The sequence below is a fragment of the Osmerus mordax genome, chromosome 5 (assembly GCF_038355195.1).
Source record: "Osmerus mordax isolate fOsmMor3 chromosome 5, fOsmMor3.pri, whole genome shotgun sequence".
Taxonomy (NCBI): domain Eukaryota; kingdom Metazoa; phylum Chordata; class Actinopteri; order Osmeriformes; family Osmeridae; genus Osmerus; species Osmerus mordax.
Genome location: NC_090054.1, coordinates 632,670 through 653,379, shown reverse-complemented (window position 1 = coordinate 653,379; position 20,710 = coordinate 632,670).

The window sequence follows — 20,710 nt, the reverse complement described above, 5'->3', positions numbered from 1 at the left end:
GGAGGGCAGTAAGACCCTGGGGGGACCTAGAGAAGGGTTGGAAGAGGAGGGCAGTAGGACCCTGGGGAGTCATAGAGAGGGGTTGTGAAGGGTTGGGGAGGGCAGTAGGACCCAGCAGGGTTGGGATGACTCATTGGGGGGTTAAGAACTTTTTTCCTGTTCAGTGTTGATGTGCATGATGTGCATGATGTGTTAGAGTCCCTCAGTAACGTTTTTCCTGCCTGACATGATGATGATAATGATGATGATGATAATGGTGGTCATAGTGATGATGATGATGATGGTGAGGATGATGAGGATGATGATGGTAATAATGATAATGATGGTGGTGATGATGATGGTGATGATGATGATAATGATGATGATGATAACGATGATGGCGATGATGACGGTGATGATGATGATAACGATGATGGTGATGATGGGGATAATGGTGGTCATGGTGAAGATGGTGATGATGATGATAATGATGATAGTGATGATGAGGAGTAGGATGATGGTGATAATGATGATGGTGATAACACTACCGTGTAAAGGCAAAGACCATAACTTCAATTTGATCAAAATTACTTTTTGAACATTTATGGTCTGCTTTATCATGTGAACAAATATCTTGAATTAATGTTGTTGTTTTTTGGAGAAAATAGGGGGTTGTCTTCACTGTAACTTTCAAAAGCCCAAGAGAAGCCGAGGCAGAATCCTGTAACATTAGTTACAGATCTTTGCCTTTGTTTTGCTGTACTCTACAACGTTCAAATTGAGTTACGGATTCACTTTGCCTAGCAACAACAACAAATCTCACAGCAACTAGCAACGAATCTGCCGACTTTTTGCTACTTTGGCAATCCCCGTTTTCATTGTTGAGCAGCACCAAAATAACTAATTTGATGGCCTACCTTTTTTTGTAACCTGATAAAAAAAGCCATCCTCTGTAGTTAAATCCACAGCTCTGAAGCTGTGGATTTAACTACAGTCTGACAACTAAAAACATTTCAAGTCATTTTTCTCAGTTCTACAATCTGGTGAGTTATGGTCTTTTGCCTTTGTATGGCAGAATAGTGATGATGATGGTGATGATGGTGATGATGGTGATAATGATGATGATGGTGATGATGGTGATGATGATGATAATGGTGATGATGATGATGGTGATGATGGTGATAATGATGATGATGGTGATGATGATGATGATGATAGTGATGATGGTGATGGTGATGATGATGGTGATGATGATAGTGATGATGGTGATGATGATGGTGATGTTGATGGTGATGATGATGGTAATGATGATGATGATGTTGATAATAGTGATGATGATGGTGATTTTTTGATGATGATGATGATGATGATGATGATGATGATGATGGGGATGATGATGGTGATGATGATGTTGATAATAGTGATGATGATGGTGTTGATTATCATGATGATAATGGAGATCATGATGATAATGGTGATGATAATGGTGATCATGATGATGAAGAACTAGCTGCACATCTGTATAATCTGTATTATCTCCACTGGCATGGTTAGCTTCTTCTATACTCTCTTCAGATCTTATTGTTCAGGGGCCGTATCCACAAAACATTTCATTTTACCACTAACAGTTCTCCTAAATAGCTAAGAGTTTCCTTCTAAAACATTCACAAAGCTGCTGAGACCAACTTTTACTAAGAAATGGGACGAAATCTTCAGCTAAGCGTAAGGGCGGGATTGATCTTGTTGGCAGGATGTCAACAAGCTTACTGACTATGCCCACAGCGACCCATGTGGGTCTTTGTCATGTCATCATAGAATGATTGTAGAACAAGGTATCAACTGATGGATGGCTGAGATATGCCTAGTTCGTCTGCGCTGCAGAGCTGCAGTTTCTCTGGTGAAGTAGCGTAAAGTTGTCACCCTTGATCTCCGGTGTTACTGGGTCGTTTCTATAAGTGACTGCATCCCTGATAACTCTACTGCAATCACAATACCCTCGTAATTAAGGCCATACCTGTAAGTTAAGTATCAAAAAATGTTTCTCAATGTTTATGTTTGCAAGACGGATTTTAGGATTGTTTGACTAAGATTTGGTCTTAGTTTGTGACTTGGTCTTAGACTTTGGTCTTAGATTTAGGAGCTCGTTTTAGTGCTAAAACGCTTTATGTAATATTCAGACACACCCATTACTTTTAAGAGTTTCACCTAAATTGGCAAGTTAGGAGCTAAGGGGGGAGGGGGGACAAGTGGTACAAGGAGTGAGACTGGAGGGGGGAGGGGGGCAAGTGGTACAAGGAGTGAGACTGGAGGGGGGAGGGGGGGCAAGTGGTACAAGGAGTGAGACTGGAGGGGGGAGGGGGGGCAAGTGGTACAAGGAGTGAGACCAGCATTTGAAGACTTAACACAAGTGGTCTTTCCTGATCAGGATCTTCTGGCCAAGTCAGCCAGTCTGATCTCATTAACCCATCCAGGGATTAAGGTATGTAGCAATAGAGGAATGAAGTAATGGCGTGGCAGGGGTGGTTCTCATATTTAGATGGTTCCCACCAGACACCCCCTCATCATGGTTCCCACCAGACACTCCCTCATCATGGTTCCCACCAGACACCCCCTCATCATGGTTCCCACCTGATACCCCCTCATCATGGTTCCCACCAGACACCCCCTCATCATGGTTCCCACCAGACACCCCCTCATCATGGTTCCCACCTGATACCCCCTCATCATGGTTCCCACCAGACACCCCCTCATCATGGTTCCCACCAGACACCCCCTCATCATGGTTCCCACCAGACACCCCCTCATCATGGTTCCCACCAGATACCCCCTCATCATGGTTCCCACCAGACACCCCCTCATCATGGTTCCCACCAGACACCCCCTCATCATGGTTCCCACCAGACACCCCCTCATCATGGTTCCCACCAGATAACCCCTCATCATGGTTCCCACCAGACACCCCCTCATCATGGTTCCCACCAGACACCCCCTCATCATGGTTCCCACCAGATACCCCCTCATCATGGTTCCCACCAGACACCCCCTCATCATGGTTCCCACCAGACACCCCCTCATCATGGTTCCCACCAGACACCCCCTCATCATGGTTCCCACCAGACACCCCCTCATCATGGTTCCCACCAGACACCCCCTCATCATGGTTCCCACCAGACACCCCCTCATCATGGTTCCCACCAGATACCCCCTCATCATGGTTCCCACCTGATACCCCCTCATCATGGTTCCCACCAGATACCCCCTCATCATGGTTCCCACCAGACACCCCCTCATCATGGTTCCCACCTGATACCCCCTCATCATGGTTCCCACCTGATACCCCCTCATCATGGTTCCCACCAGACACCCCCTCATCATGGTTCCCGTGAATACCATGACTACCCTGAGTCTGTGGCTCCTGCTGTAGATGTTGAGATGTAGAGATGGATTCATGTAGGACACAAGGCTCCTGCTATAGATGTAGAGATGCACCTCTCATTTTCAGGCTCAATGATCCTCTCTGTCTGAGCTTCCACCTTGTTTGCAAACACTCCCTTTTCCTGCTCCTCCTCCAACACACCCTTCTCCTCCTCCACCTTCTCCTCCTCCTCCAACACACCCTTCTCCTCCTCCACCTTCTCCTCCTCCTCCAACACACCCTTCTCCTCCTCCACCTTCTCCTCCTCCTCCAACACATCCTGCTCCTCCACCTTCTCCTCCTCCAACACATCCTGCTCCTCCACCTTCTCCTCCTCCTCCAACACACCCTTCTCCTCCTCCACCTTCTCCTCCTCCTCCAACACATTCTGCTCCTCCACCTCCTCCTCTAACACACCCTTCTCCTCCTCCACCTTCTCCTCCTCCACCTTCTCCTCCTCCAACACACCCTTCTCCTCCTCCACCTTCTCCTCCTCCTCCACCTTCTCCTCCTCCTCCAACACACCCTTCTCCTCCTCCACCTTCTCCTCCTCCTCCACCTTCTCCTCCTCCTCCAACACACCCTTCTCCTCCTCCACCTTCTCCTCCTCCTCCACCTTCTCCTCCTCCTCCAACACACCCTTCTCCTCCTCCACCTTCTCCTCCTCCTCCAACACATCCTGCTCCTCCACCTTCTTTTCATCCTCCTCCTCCTCATCCTCCAACACACCCTCCTCCACCTTCTCCTTTCCTCATCCTCCAACACAACCTCCACCTCCACATCATTCTCCAATACACCCTCCTCCTCCACCTTCTTCTCCTCCTCCACCTCCTTCAACACACCCTCCACCTCTTCCTCCAACACACTAGCAGAAACTCTAAGTTCGAGAGGGGAGGGGAGGAGAGAACAGGAGAGGAAGCAGATCTTATTCTGTCAGCCTTATCAGCTCAGAACATATTGAAGGACTGAAGACTAGTCAGAAAGCTGTCTCAGTAGGAATTAACCATCTGCCTCCACTGATCACAGAACTGAGGCCAGTCCTGTTACACCAGGAGACAATGAGTAAGAACAAAACACTGATGGAACAAGAGAAAAAGAGAAGGAGAAAGAGGAGGGGAAATAAAGAAAATGGGGAAGAAGAGAGATAGAGAGAAAGAGCTAGAGAGAGAGAAAGGGGACAGAAAAGAAGATAAGTAAAGAGAGAGACGGTAGGGAGGGTGAGAGTGATGGAACAGCTGTAACTGTATTCCTATAGGTGATGAAATTGAAGTCAGCCCGATGGGAGTTCTGAGACTTGAAAGAGTAAAATTACTTTCCTTCCATATGGAGACTAAAATCTGAAATAGGGGGGTGGGGTAGAGAGGAGAGAGAGGGAGGAGATTAAGAGGAGAGAGAAAGGAGGAGAGGGAGAGAGAGAAAATGAGGCTGGAGAAGAGAGAAGGATGGCTAGAGAGAAAGAGGAGAGGAATACAGAGTTGGAGTGGAGAGAGAAAACGAGACAGGCGAGGAGGAGAAATAGAGGAGAGGATGAAAGAGGAGAGGAAGAAACATACAGGAGATAGAGGATGAAAGCTAGAGGGGGAGATGAGGAGATATAGAGGAGCAGAGAAGAGGAGAGAGCGGGGCCCGTGGCAGTTGATCCACAGCTCCAGCAGTTTCTCTCCCCAGTGTCCATCGTTAGTTTCTCTCTTACTCCATCAGCCCACGCCTGCTGCTGCTCCATCATCTCTGCATTCCACTGCACCCTCCCCATCCTCTCTCCTCCTCCTCCTCCCTCCCCCAACATCCATCACTCCCTCCTCCTTCCTCCCTCCCCCTCCGCCCTCCCCCTTCTCTCTCCTCCTCCTCCCTCCCTCCCCCTCCCCCCTCCACCTCCACCCTCCCCCTCTTCCCTCCTCCTACATCCATCACTCCCTACCTCCCTCCATCCTCCCACCTCTTCATTTTTCAATCCCATTCTCCCTTGCTTCCTTATTCCCCCTCTCCATCTTTCTACATACATCCCCATCCGACACACACACCCAACATCAGTGCAGACTGCAGTCCCCTGTAGGACAGTGATTCCAGGGCTCCCTGGTATCCTTGATCTTCTGCAGAGGAGAATCTCAGGTCGTTGTTCGTAGCTCCCTGCATGTTGCCATGGTCAAGCCATATGGGTAGGAGGTACTGTTTATAAACAAAGAACTCTGAGTCAGGTGGCTTAATGGTTAGGGAGTCGGGCTAGTAAACAGAAGGTTGCAGGTTTGATTCCCGGCCCTGCAAAATGGCGTTGTGTCCTTGGGCAAGGCACCTAACCCTACTTACCTCGGAGGGAATGTCCCTGTACTTACTGTAAGTCACTCTGGATAAGAGTGTCTGCTAAATGTAATGTAACTCTTTTATGAGGTATATATTTTTTACTGCTTTTAAATATGAAAGAGGATCATGTGTGATGACAGTTGTTGATCCTGAAGGTGAACTGTTTCTGTGTGTAACTGGTTTCCTGTCTGTCTGAGCTGCAGAGCCAAAGGGAGACCCCTAACTCCTTACCTCTTCTCCTCACCCTTGAAGCCAAACCGTGATCCCAGCATTATAACAGTGCAGGATTACAGCTGTGACACAGAAAGAGAACAGGGACTTCAGGGCAGCTAGGAGCTCTTAGTGGGGCTTTGACAACACAGTTCTTCCCCAGTGTTTAGTACACAGCTCCCATCAGCAGAGGGGCTAGGTGTTACTGGTTGTGCATGTGTGTTCAGCCCACCTGGTACATCACTCCACTTCTACTACCCAAGAACATTACCCTATTCAGAGTTAAGGTTTTCTTGCTTAAAGATGCATGCATGGCTTGAATTCAGATGCCTTACTTTTGTCCTTGCATATTATGAAAACAATTGTATTACTATAGATACTAGATTATTTTAAATGTATTACAGATTCTATAGAGCCTGTGCATTGTACAACACACATAGCATTTAGCAAAATCTCCATTAAATGCAATGCAGAATGCATGTGGGAAATTACGTGTGTTTGTGTGTATGTTTGTGTATGAAGGCTGTCATCGACCCACAGCTCATTGTTCTGGAGCTGGAGGAGCAGAGCAAGCACTAGCCTGAGGCTGTTCTCGTGTTCTCATGCTCTCATGCTCTCATGTTCTCATGCTCTCATGTTCTCATGTTCTCATGTTCTCATGCTCTCATGTTCTCATGGCCAAGGGATCTGATGGACCTGCCTGCCGACCGCGCTCGATGTTTGTGTGCCATGTGTATGGCCACAAACACATTGTGTAAAGGAATTGCAATGCGAAGAAAACACACTGTGGTAAGAACCTGGTGGTCTGGATGGTAGCTAGGCATAACCCTGGGGTCTGAATGCTAACCCTGGGGTCTGGATGCTAGCTAGTGCTAACCCTGGAGTCTGGATGCTAGCTAACCCAGGGGTCTAGATGCTAGCTAGCGCTAACACTGTGGTCTGGATGCTAGCTAACTCTGTGGTCTAAATGCTACCAAACCCTGTGGTCTAGATGCTATTCAGTGCTAACCCTGTAGTCTGGATTAGAAGCTCCTCATCTGCGTCTCTGTGGTTAGGGTTAGCTACCAGGGTTACAGTGGTTAGCTATCTGGTGATGTCTGTTATAAAGCACCATCATCATCATTCTGATACCCCTGACCCCTGAGCCCCATCCTGACCCCACACTGACCCCTGAGCCCCATCCTGACCCCACACTGACCCCTGAGCCCCACCCTGACCCCACACTGATCCCACTCTGACCCCTGAGCCCCACACTGACCCCTGAGCCCCACCCTGACCCCACACTGACCCCTGAGCCCCACCCTGACCCCACACTGACCCCTGAGCCCCATCCTGACCCCACACTGACCCCTGAGCCCCACCCTGACCCCACACTGACCCCTGAGCCCCACCCTGACCCCACACTGATCCCACTCTGACCCCTGAGCCCCACCCTGACCCCACACTGACCCCTGAGCCCCATCCTGACCCCACACTGACCCCTGAGCCCCACCCTGACCCCACACTGACCCCTGAGCCCCACCCTGACCCCACACTGACCCCTGAGCCCCACCCTGACCCCACACTGATCCCACTCTGACCCCTGAGTCCCACACTGACCCCTGAGCCCCACCCTGACCCCACACTGACCCCTGAGCCCCATCCTGACCCCACACTGACCCCTGAGCCCCACACTGACCCCTGAGCCCCATCCTGACCCCACACTGACCCCACACTGACCCCTGAGCCCCACACTGACCCCTGAGCCCCACACTGACCCCACTCTGACCCCACACTGACCCCTGAGCCCCACCCTGACCCCACACTGACCCCTGAGCCCCACCCTGACCCCACACTGACCCCTGACCCCACCCTGACCCCACACTGACTCCTGAGCCCCACCCTGACCCCACCCTGACCCCTGAGCCCCACACTGACCCCTGAGCCCCATCCTGACCCCACTCTGACCCCACACTGACCCCTGAGCCCCACACTGACCCCTGAGCCCCACACTGACCCCACACTGACCCCACACTGACCCCTGAGCCCCACTCTGACCCCACCCTGACCCCTGAGCCCCACCCTGACCCCTGAGCCCACCTTTACCCCACCTTGAGCCCTGACCTCACCCAGGGTCAGCCCTGACCCCCTTCCTGACCCGACCCTAATCCCACCCTGACCCCACCCTGACCTCACCCTGACCCCACCCTGACCCCACCTTAACCCTGAGCCCCATGCTGCCTGCATCGTGATATTCCCTTGATTTAATGTATGCAAATAAATTCTGGTTGCAAATTGCACATTTATACCAATGATTGTACTTTTATATTTATGTAATTAAAATTAAAACCTATTTAAACACTGAGGAGTAACATTATAGACTGCTGTGGTTATTCTCATGTCTGCCTCTCTGGGTTAAAGAGACCATCCAAATCAAATCTTGTGGAAGAATGAATGAATGAATTGAATGTTACAACAACGACATAAGTCGGTGCAAGACGTTCCTGCAGAAAAACATAAACATCTGTCTGTCTCACAGGCACTTTTGCAGCCGCAGTGTATCACATGCAAAACACTGTCAGGGGCCGAATTTCTGGTCATCCAGGTGACGTGCAAGGTCCCATCCTCTATTTGCCAACCATATCCATCCATGTGGACAAAAAGCAGCTACCTTATTTGTGTAGAACGATCACGTGTCGAACCATGCCACCAAAATCCTATTATGCTCTGAAGAATCTAGTTCTGCATAAAACATAGACGCATCGACAATCGACTGGAATTTCAGCGAATTTTTTTTTGTTAGCTTAGCATGACTCGTTCTTTTTTATGAGCTAAAGATTGTGTAGATGCCAGACCGTGGAGCGGGATGAAACGATAACAGGGTTCAATTTACGGTCTATAGGAAAGTTTTGCAAAGCTAGCTATTTTAGCTTCTATTCCAAACGATTCAAACCCTAATATCCCATCCCCTCCCTTCAAAGGCACTCACACAAAACACATGAACGCGCTGCCTGACTACAGAACTGCTGGGAGACCAGACTAGTTAGTCCATGAAAGAGAGAGAGAGCTTTTGGGAGAGCAGCATTTTTCCCAAGAATTACCCCATGTCGCATTCACATATAAAAACACACACACCACTATCATAATGAACACAAACATGGCTAACATTAGTACTCAGTACTTTCAAGCTAGCATGTTAGTATTGGGATTTTTTTTAAATAGAGTTTTAACTGTGAAATCTGGAACTGGATTTATTGCCTGCTCTTTCTCCGCCATTCTTGTGCTGCTAGCTCCTCCTCTCCTCTTCTCTCCTCTCCTCTTCTCTCCTCTCCTGTCTCCTACTCTCCTGTCTCCTCCTCTCCTCCCCTGTCTCCTCCTCTCTTCTCCTCTCCTGTCTCCTACTCACTTCTCCTGTCTCCTCCACTCCTCTCCTGTCTACTCCTCTTCTCTCCTCTCCTGTCTCCTACTCACTTCTCCTGTCTCCTCCTCTCCTCTCCTGTCTCCTCCTCTCCTGTCTCCTACTCACTTCTCCTGTCTCCTCCTCTCCTCTCCTGTCTCCTACTCACTTCTCCTGTCTCCTTATCTCCTCTCCTGTCTCCTCCTCTCCTCCCGTCTCCTCCTCTCCTCTCCTGTCTCCTACTCACTTTTCCTGTCTCCTCCTCTCCTGTCTCCTCCTCTCCTGTCTCCTCCTCACCTGTCTCCTCCTCTCCAGTCTCCTACTCACTTCTCCTGTCTCTTACTCTCTCTCCAGCTCCTCTAACCTCCCAGCCCCCCAGGCCAATCTGTATGACTCACGCAAAGAGTGTGAAGGGGGAACTCCATCATACCCTCCACCCCCTGCCCAGACAGAAAGACCCGGAGTCATGACACTCACATTCTAAATGGAGAAAATATGGAAAGCACTTCCTGGATTTACTGTTTTCTCAAGTCACAGGAGTGAGAGAAGAGGGAAGGGGAGAGGTGAAGGAGGGGTGAGAGAAAAGGAGAATAGAGAGGAAGGAGAGGTAAGAAGAGAGGAGTGTGCAAGGAGGGGTAAGAGAAGATGAGAATAGAGAGGAAGTAGGGGTGAAAAGAGAGCAGTGGGCAAGGAGGGGTGAGAGGAGAGGAGGAGAGGGAAAGGAGGGGTAGGAGGAGAGGAGGGGTGAGAGGTGTTCTGTATTGGTAATACTGGTATCACTCCAGAATAAGGCCATGCCGAGTCAGCGTTGGATTCATTGTATCTTTTCTTCACTCGCTTGCATACAACACAGTATTCATACATTTCCCCTGATGCAATGCAGGGTTTTCCTACGGGTGTCAGCGAGGAACATAAGGGAGTCACCATGATACATAACAAGAGGAGAGGAGAGAGGGAACGGAGGGGTGAGAGAAGAGGAGGAGAGGAGGGGAGGGGAGAGGGAAAGGAGGGGTAGGAGAAGAGAAGGAGAAACAGTTATTGATCGCACAATTTGACACGTGTGCTGGGAGCGGTGACACCAGAACCCACACACACGCGCAGGAGTAGACAGCCATGACAGTAACAACAGCCCTGGCATCAAGTGCTCGACCAGGGACGTGGGCAGGAGAGCAATCTGGTCTGAATGGTTTCATACTGGGAGACAGAGAGGTTAGGAGATACTGGGAGAACATGCAAACTCCAGACAGGGAGGTCAGGAGATAGCCACCCTGAGCACTTACAGGCCTGGGGACAACATACCCATGGGTGAATAAAACCCAAGACCTTGCTGTGAGATGGCGGTGCAGATCATCATGCCACACAGAGAAGAGAGAGACAGGGAGAGTTTCTCACCACCCCCATATCTTTCTCTCTACAGTACCTGTTCACACTCACACCATCTTTCTCTCTACAGTACCTGTTCACACTCACACTATCTTTCTCTCTACAGTACCTGTTCACACTCACACTATCTTTCTCTCTACAGTACCTGTTCACACTCACACCATCTTTCTCTTTACAGTACCTGTTCACACTCACACTATCTTTCTGTCTACAGTACCTGTTCACACTCACACTATCCTTCTCTCTACAGCACCTGTTCACACTCACACTATCTTTCTCTCTACAGTACCTGTTCACACTCACACTATCTTTCTCTCTACAGTACCTGTTCACACTCACACTATCTTTCTCTCTACAGTACCTGTTCACACTCACACTATCTTTCTGTCTACAGTACCTGTTCACACTCACACTATCCTTCTCTCTACAGCACCTGTTCACACTCACACTATCTTTCTGTCTACAGTACCTGTTCACATTCACACACACTCTCTTTCTCTCTACCAGTTCACACACATACAACCACACACACATCAGCTCCTCGCTGGACATTTCCATATAAGATCACAGCTCAGAGTGATGCTCATATTTATACAGTAGCATACACACACACAGTAATAGACACACACACACTGACAAACACACATAACAACAGACACACACACACACACAGTGCTGTACCTGCCAGCACTTCTGATGTATCAGATGTGCTGAGTCCACACTTCATAAAGCACAGTGTTTCTATAGCAGCCCAGCGCCCAGGTCTCTGCTCCTTCCACACCATGTCCACATCTTTACCCCTCCCCTCTACTCTCTTCTCCTCCCCACCTCTCCTCTCTTCTCCTCCTCACCTCTCATTTCCTTTCCTCCCCACCCCACCTCTCTTCCCTATCTTTCATCTCCTCTTACCCCGCCTTCTCTTCTCATCTCCCCACCTCTCCTTTCCTCCTCTCCCTCTTCTCTTACCCCCCTCCCTCCTCTCCCTCTATCCTCTGCTCTCCCCACCTCTCCTCTGCTCTCCCCACCTCTCCTCTGCTCCTCCACCGGCTGCAGCAGCAGAAGAGATCACTGAGTAATGGTGATGTCTTCCTCTGCATCCCAGTCTACCTGAACGACTGCTGACAGATGGGTTACAGTGTGTGTGTGTTTATGCACGTGTATGTGTTTCATCTCCTCTGCAGGGTGAGAGGGGAAACAAGCTTCACAAGATCCTTGTTCCTATTGGAGCCTATCACAGAGTTTAGAATTCATTGCACCCAATCCCTGGGCAGTTGGAACTGGTTCAGAACCAATAAGATCACACAACCAAAACATACAGTAGTCATACACAGTGTGGGCTTGTGTGTGGGTCGAGTTCATTTCTACACAATATGAATATGCAATGATCCTCATCTTGTTGTAATACTGTACAGTTATTACTGTGCAGTTATCACTGTGCTACTGCACAATGAAGGAAGGAGCAGAGGACTGGGAGTATCTGGGAGGATCCCCACCATCATCACCATCATCGTCACCATCATCAGCCTCATCATCATCATCATCACCACCATCATCATCGTCGTCACCATCATCATCACCATCGTCATCATCATCATTATCACCATCATCATCGTCATCATCGTCACCATCATCATCACCACCATCATCATCAACATCGTCTATAAATAGGATATTTGTTTGTTTTTGTTCAGTAAGTGGGTGGAGCCAGAAATGTCTGCAGCCTGAAATTTCTGCAGCCTTGAAATTTCTGCAGCCTTGAGCTTTCCTCAAACACAGTAGATGACATTATCTGCAGAATTTTATTATTTCTTGACCCAGGTGGTAAACAAACTAGTTGTTCTCCTATCTCTACATTTACATTTAGTCATTAGTCAACCTTCTGATTAATAGCCCGATTCCCTAACCGCTCAGCCACCTGACCCCCCCTACTTCAATACACTCTACATATGAGCAATATGTTTACCAAGAAATGTATGCTTTCTAGTTAACAGTATACAGTGTTTATACAGTATCTGTTATGATTAATTGATTGTTTAATTTTTGAGTCCTGCACAAAACTGCCAAACCCTCTTGGCTTTACAACCCTAACCCTCTTGGGTTTACAACCCTAACCCCAATTCAAACCCTCTTGGGTTTACAACCCTAACCCCAACCCTCTTGGGTCTACAACCCTAACCCCCTTGGGTTTACAACCCTAACCCTCTTGGGTTTACAACCCTAACCCCAATCCAAACCCTCTTGGTGTTTACAACCCAAACCCAAGACACCAAAAGTACCGTTGCAGTGGTCAAACATGTCTTCACATTTCATAACAAATCACAAGTTATTTTACAGCTCGGTCTTAAAATTATTGTCGTCCTTTTCTTCCCAAGATCGGCAAATGAAAACTGCAACAAAAATGTATATTTAAATCTTCACTTGAGATTTAAGAATTTCCATTTAATTGCTTCCATTTCAACTGCTTGGTTGTTGTTCAATGGTAGATAAATAATTGTATGATTGATGGGAGTACTTGGTAGCCTGGTCCTAACCAGACTCTCGTACATTTCATTTGTACAGAGAGTCTGGCCTCGCTCAATTGACAAGCGTTGACTTCCTTGTAGGCGGGTCCTCTGTTGAAGTTTGAAACTATTGGACCTGCGAAGAGCCACTCTGATCTGCCATAACCAATCGCTAGCGTTCGCCTTAGCCAATTCCTTCACCACTACTGTAACAGAGCTAACTGCAGTAGCTGGAAAATCAAACTGTTCCCAAACCCTGTGGGGAAGAGGGCCACAACATCATGGCCACCAACAAAACTCAGCAAAACTTGTTCTTGCTCTGGCTTTAGCTTATGGATATCCGGCAGCTTTGCCACAACGGACCGAATGCCTTCGCTCGCATCTTTCTCCGCCGCCATTACAGAACTACAACACAAACTAGCGCACGACAGCCACTCCCTCTGTTCGCTGATTGGCCGGTAGAAAATTAACCGGAGACATCTGACTTACTTACCTCATGGCCAGACCTGGTACAGAAGCAAAATCAAAATTGAGCGGAAGTACGTAGGAGGGCAGAGCCAGGCTAAGTACTTGGCACCAATTGTGTCTATTCTATGTACAACATCACCCTCTAGTGGCAAGGGGATGGTGTCAGTATCCTGTTGGAACGTAGAGGGTCAGACTGTAGCTTTTATTCAGGGGAGAAAGGTTGATGAAAGGGTCTGAATTTTACAATTTAACTTTTGTCCATATACATTTCATTCCAGGTATTTACTTGATATTACATACCTGGTGTGTACATGACATTTCACACCTGGTGTGTACATGAAATGTCATACCTGGTGTGTACATGAAATGTCATACCTGGTATGTATGTTACATTTGATTCATACTCTTACATGCAGTGTAAGAGTAAAAATAAACTAGAGAGGATACAATTTCTGGGGAAATTGTAGGGTGTGCTTGCTTGCGTAGGTTGCACAGGGGTCTGTATATTTTATATAAAAATGCATCGGGCCTACTTATTATTTATAAAGATTACATAGATTTAAAAGCATCTTTTTTTTGCTGCTCATTTACAACTCAAAATACGAGTGAAGTGTAGAATGAAATATGATGTCTTCTCATTTCCCCTGCAAGAGGCAGCTGACAGGCTGAATCAAAACGAATACATTTGGCAGACCGGTGTACAAATGGACCTAATCTCTATGACTTAAACGTCCTTTTAAGTTGTCCCTTCTCGTGATATTTTCAGGCATTTAGCCTACTCATATTGCATTCATTCATTAATAAAGAACCCCCTTTGAAGATTATTCTACGACTTTACCGGCAGAAGATAGAATCGCGATTCAAACAGTACCATCTGCTAACTGAAAATATGCCCCCAAAAACGTAAATAAGCTTGACATTTATTTAGTGGAAAATAGCTCATTCATAAAAAGCTCACTGGTAGCGATCATTGTCAGTAACAACTCAAAATGCGATATAGCCCTGTGTGGAGAAGCTGCCCCGGTAAATTCTACTACTACAGAACATTACTAGACTACTGCTGTGTTCGTCTTGATAGCGATTGCGTTGGTTGAATTCGATTAAACGTTCCGTTGTACGGTTTAGGCTGAAATTAATTATTTTCATGAACAGATTGACAAAGTTTAGGCTGTGGCAATGAAGTTCAGGTTAGTAGTCAGATAGTTTCCCTACTGAAAGACTTTTGAGTAAGGGGAGTGCCGAACATGTTCTGTTGCCGTTTGACTTAAACAGCTGAGGAGTTGTTGTTAGCTACTCACACTAGTGTCTCGGGTACAGTAGGCTACAGCGTTGCAGTGAGCTACACTGGTTTGAAACCACAGGTAATGGTAATTTCACCAACAAATCGTTTACTAATGTCAGAATAAATCCTACAACGAAAATGTATATGTGAGGAATGTTTATTTTAACGATTGAAAACAGATACATCATAGACCACTGTAGTATGTGTTGCCCGGGCAACACAGGCTAATGTCATGATGCTAATATGTCAGTGAAATAGTAGACTACTGTTTCCGAAAGTAGATGTACTTCCTTAATAATATCAGCTTATATTGTACATTACACATCACAATTGTGTGTCATATCACAAAGTAAAATGAGTAAATATTTATCACCCTGGCCTCTTTGCTTGTGGCGTTTCTGCAGCTGCCTTGCAGTAAAGCTATAGTTAGCCTAGCTATCCCCCAAGTTAACAGATGCGAAACGAATGTTCTGCCAAAGGTAGTCACGCGTGTTTTCGTGACATTATTGCAGACCGGTGTAAAAATTGACCTAATCTCTATGATTTAAACGTCATTTTAAGTTTTTCTCTTCTCATGATATTTTCAGGCATTTAGCCTACTCATATTGCATTCATTCATGAATAAACAACCCCTTTGAAGATTATTCTACGACGTTACCCGGCAGTAGAAGATGGAATCGCAATTCAAACGGTACCATCTGCTAACTGAAAATATGCCCCCCAAAACGTAAATAAGCTTGACATTTATTTAGTGGAAAATTGCTCATTCATAAAAAGCTCACTGGTAGCGATCATTGTCAGTAACAACGCAAAATGCGATATAGCCCTGTGTTGAGAAGCTGCCCCGGTAAATTGTACTACTACGGTACAGTACTAGACTACTGCTGTGTTCGTCTTGGTAGCGATTGCGTTGGTTGAATTGGATTTAACGTTCCGTTGTATGGTTTAGGCTGAAATTAATTATTTTCATGAACAGATTGACAACGTTTAGGCTGTGGCAATGAAGTTCAGGTTAGTAGTTAGATAGACTTTTGATTTAAGTAAGGGGAGTGCCGAACATTTTCTGTCGCCGTTTGACTTCCTAAACAGCTGTGTACTGTAGCTAGATGTTTTTGTAGTGTGTCTCGCGTAAGCTACAGCGTTGCAGTGAGCTACACTGGTTTGAAACCACAGGTAATGGTAATTTCACCAACAAATCGTTTTCTAATGTCAGAATAAATCCTACAACGAAAATGTATATGTGAGGAATGTTTATTTTAACGATTGAAAACAGATAACGCTACATCATAGACCACTGTAGTATGTGTTGCCCGGGAAACACAGGCTAATGTCATGATGCTAATACTTCAGTGAAATAGTAGACTACTGTTTCCGAAAGTAGATGTACTTCCTTAATAATATCAGCTTATATTGTACATTACACATCACAATTGTGTGTCATATCACAAAGTAAAATGAGTAAATAGTTATCACCCTGGCCTCTTTTCTTGTGGCGTTTCTGCAGCTGCCTTGCAGTAAAGCTATAGTTAGCCTAGCTATCCCCCAAGTTAACAGATGTGAAACGAATGTTCTGGCAAAGGTAGTCACGCGTGTTTTCGTGACGTTAGTGACGCAGTGACGTTAGTAACGTCAGTGACTGTGGCTAGCAAATTAGCCACCGTTAGCTTCACTTTTCGCCACAAAAACTTAACTTACGCTTAAACCATGCAACGGAACGTAAATTCCAATAGAAGCAACTCAATCGCTACCAAGACGAAACTTTTGACACCTACGTTGTCTATGTAGGCCAAGTATTTACTGAGTTTTAGGGGGGCAAAAAGAAATAAAAAAAATAATAATAATAATATATATGTGAGAGAACAAAGGTTGTGCTCTCGCCGAAGGCTTGAGCACACCCAATAAAAAATGACTAAATGCAGTGACAGCTTGCAACGTTCTCGATAGGCATGTCTCCAGTTAGGGTTACGGTTTGGGTTAGACTGCCTCACGCTCTCGAGAGGCATGTCTCATGTCCATTCGTTTCAATAGAAAGCAATCCACACCACTCCGGCAAATCTACCACACTCGGACGGTACGGTAGGTGTGTTGCATCTGTTCAATGCCTTTTAAAATTCAAAACATGATGTCACTGATTTGCTTCCATACATGGTGAGCTAGCTACAGGGCTCTTAAGTCTCATGTGTTCGTCGGACAAGGTTTTTCCGGAAATCTGGGAACTCATTAGATGGATCAACTGCCATCCCTTCTTTCTACAGTATTGACCTTATGTAACGGTGTGAAAACCGTGAAACTCACTCCTCAGGTATGTAGTAGGCCACCCGCGTCAACGAAGAGCTAGCTTTTCTTTGGCGTAGTTGGTAGTGGTTGCGCTTGGCAAGTCGGAGGTCGAGCGTTCGAGTCCAGCCAGTGGCGGACGATACCTTGTAGTAACGGAGCGTGGCTACGTCTGTCACACTTATGTCATTGCTCCCCAACATACGTATTCATCCTTGTTTTAATTCTATATCATATTTACATTTATTCATTTAGCAGACGCTTTTATCCAAAGCGTCTTACAAGATAGAGCTTTATCAAAAGTGCGGGTAGCCAAAACATGAAGCATACATTGTAAAAAGCAAATAAGTGCTAATGGGTAGAAACAGAAGAGCATGTAGTTAAACAAATAACAATTAAACAACATGATCCTCGAAAGTGTGAGTGTACCTGGAGGAAAGCAAGCAACAATAATATAATTCACAGCGAGTACAAGTAGTTAAATCAGTTAAAACTAACCAACAAGTGCAACAAGTCCCTCAATAAGTGTCACTGTGTTCCTGGAGTAAATAAACTAACATCTGATCCAACAAATCTTTCTTAAGAACCGTTGTACTCCCGGTACAAGTGCTTCTTTACTCTTTAGCCTTTTCTTGAAGGTGGAGAGTAAAGAATATATTGTGCTTATTAAAGTTATGCATTGTGCTTATTAAAGTTATGAACTTAGAAGTGTGCTCAGGCTTAAACATTGGGTCTCACACTGGGTGTGGGAAGCAGGCTGTTCTTTGTGTCTCTATCTCTTCATTTTCAGAAACAACCTTGAAACCGGGTGGAGACGGCACCCGAGCAGGTGGGACGCGTAGGCAAGAACAACTCCCTGATGCACGAGAGAACAAGCTCAACCCTCTTTTCATCTTTCTGTTTTAATTGCACTGTATATTATATGCTGGGGCAGGGAAAGATAGCCAGTTGGACTTCGTGAACCAGCCCAAACTCTGTTGCGGGTAGGGAAACGTAGACAGCCCCAGAGCTCTGTACTTGTTGATTTCCAACTGCTGCATTAAAGCTGATATTATCGGACCTCTGCGACTCCAGACCACTCTTTCTAGAACACAGATTTGTGTCATAGAATACCATCATTACATATTGGAATAGACACATAGATTTTGAATCCTTCAAGAGACAGTCAGTGTCTCTGATGGAGGTGGGGAGGGGATTCCACCATTGGGGGGCCAGACAGGAGAAGTGCTTGGGTTGGGAGCGGGCGCTCTTGAGAGATGGGACCACCAGACGGTTGTCAGAAGAAGACCGTAGGTAGCGGGTGGGGGTATAAGGCTGGACGACAGACTGGATGTAGTCGGGTCAAGGGCGTAGGTTTGGTCTCAGCTTTGGTAGGGACACTGAACGCTGAAAATTATATGTAGGTAATTGGTTTAGGTTTTATGGAGCTGTACTAGGCCTACATCATCTGTACTGGACTTTTGAGCAATGAAATAATGATTTATATTTGGGCATCCCAATTTATAGCACCTTTTTTCTACCTACAAGTATAAGTGTGAATGATAACATTCATGGGTAACATTGTCTAAACATCCCTTAACCCTTGTGTTATCTTCGGGTCATTCTGACCCATCAGTCATTGTGACCCACCGTCGTATTGCGACAACTTTACCGCATACAAAAACAAAGTTAAGCATTTTCTTTTAACCGTTGGGCTGTCTCAGACCCCCACATTGCGAATGTTAAAAGAAAATTATTTTTATTTGTTTTTGTATTGGGTAAAATTGGGTAAACACAACGATGGTTCGTTATGAACCTTTGGGTCATGTGACCCGAAGGCAGCACGAGGGTTAAAAACAGCAATTTAATGCAATCTTCACCAAAATTGACAAATTCAACTTCTCACCTGAACCCCTGATGCTGATTCATCACCAACCTGCTCTACATCTGTATCAGAGTGCTGTTTTTCCTGCACAGTAATTCATCGATTTAATACAGACACTAACCATGCTTAGTTGACTGCTGACATTGGTCGAGATTACAGGGATAGCCATATTACTATCCAAGGGATTATATATCACTTTTAAATTGCTAGCCTGCTGGTACTAGGCTAAACTAGCACGGTCCCATTATGTGGGTAGGTTAGCTTTATCCTTCTGGCTTCAACAAGACCAGCTGCTGCTAACACAATGGTCGAAAGATTGCAGACGCTAGCAATAGATTTAATACAAGCAAAAGTTACATGCTCTACTACACTAACAACTTTCAAAACATGTTTCCATTGTAGAATGGGTGGCGATGTAAGGCTAGCAGGTTTGCACTGTGTGGGTAGTTTTCCTGAGAACAATGGTTCTCAGTTGCCCCTGCCCGGAAGCGGGTCACCGGGGCCCCCCCCTGGAGCCAGGCCCGGGGGTGGGGCTCGATGGCGAGCGCCTGGTGGCCGGGCCTTTTCCCATGGAGCCCGGCCGGGCTCAGCCCGAAGAGACAACGTGGGACCCCCTTCCAGTGGGCTCACCATCCGCAGGAGGGGTCATGGGGGTCGGGTGCAGTGCGAGACGGGCGGCGGCCGAAGGCGGGGGCCTTGGCGGTCCGATCCTCTGCTGCAGAAGCTAGCTCTACGGGCGTGGAACGTCACCTCGCTGGCGGGAAAGGAGCCGGAGCTGGTGCGCGAGGTAGAGAAGTTCCGGCTAGATATAGTCGGCCTCGCCTCGACGCACAGCATCGGCTCCGGAACCAGTCTCCTTGAGAGGGGCTGGACTCTCTTCCACTCTGGAGTTGCCCTCGGTGAGAGGCGTCGAGCTGGGGTGGGAATACTTGTTTCCCCTCGGTTCGGTGCCTGTACGTTGGGGTTCACCCCGGTGGACGAGAGGGTAGCCTCCCTCCGCCTTCGGGTGGGGGGACGGGTCCTCACTGTTGTTTGTGCTTATGCACCAAATGGCAGTGCAGAGTACCCACCCTTTTTGGAGTCTCTGGGAGGGGTGCTGGAAAGCGCTCCTCCCGGAGATTCCCTCGTCCTCCTGGGGGACTTCAATGCTCATGTGGGCAACTACAGTGAGACCTGGAGGGGCGTGATTGGGAGGAACGGCCCCCCCAATCTGAACCCGAGCGGTGTTTTGTTGTTGGACTTCTGTGCTAGACACGGCTTGTCCATAACGAACACCATGTTCAAGCATAAGGGTGTCCATATGTGCACTTGGCACCAGGACACCCGAGGTCTCAGTTCCATGATAGACTTTGTAGTCGTGTCGTCGGATCTGAGGCCGAATGTCTTGGACACTCGGGTGAGGAGAGGGGTGGAGCTGTCAACTGATCACCATCTGGTGGTGAGTTGGCTACGATGGTGGGGGAAGACGCCGGTCAGGCCTGGCAGGCCCAAACGTAATGTGAGGGTCTGCTGGGAACGGCTGGCAGAATCCCCTGTCAGAAGGAGCTTCAACTCCCACCTCCGGGAGAGCTTCGACCATGTCTCGGGGGAGGCCGGGGACATTGAGTCCGAATGGGCCATGTTCCGGGCCTCCATTGTTGAGGCGGCTGACCGAAGCTGC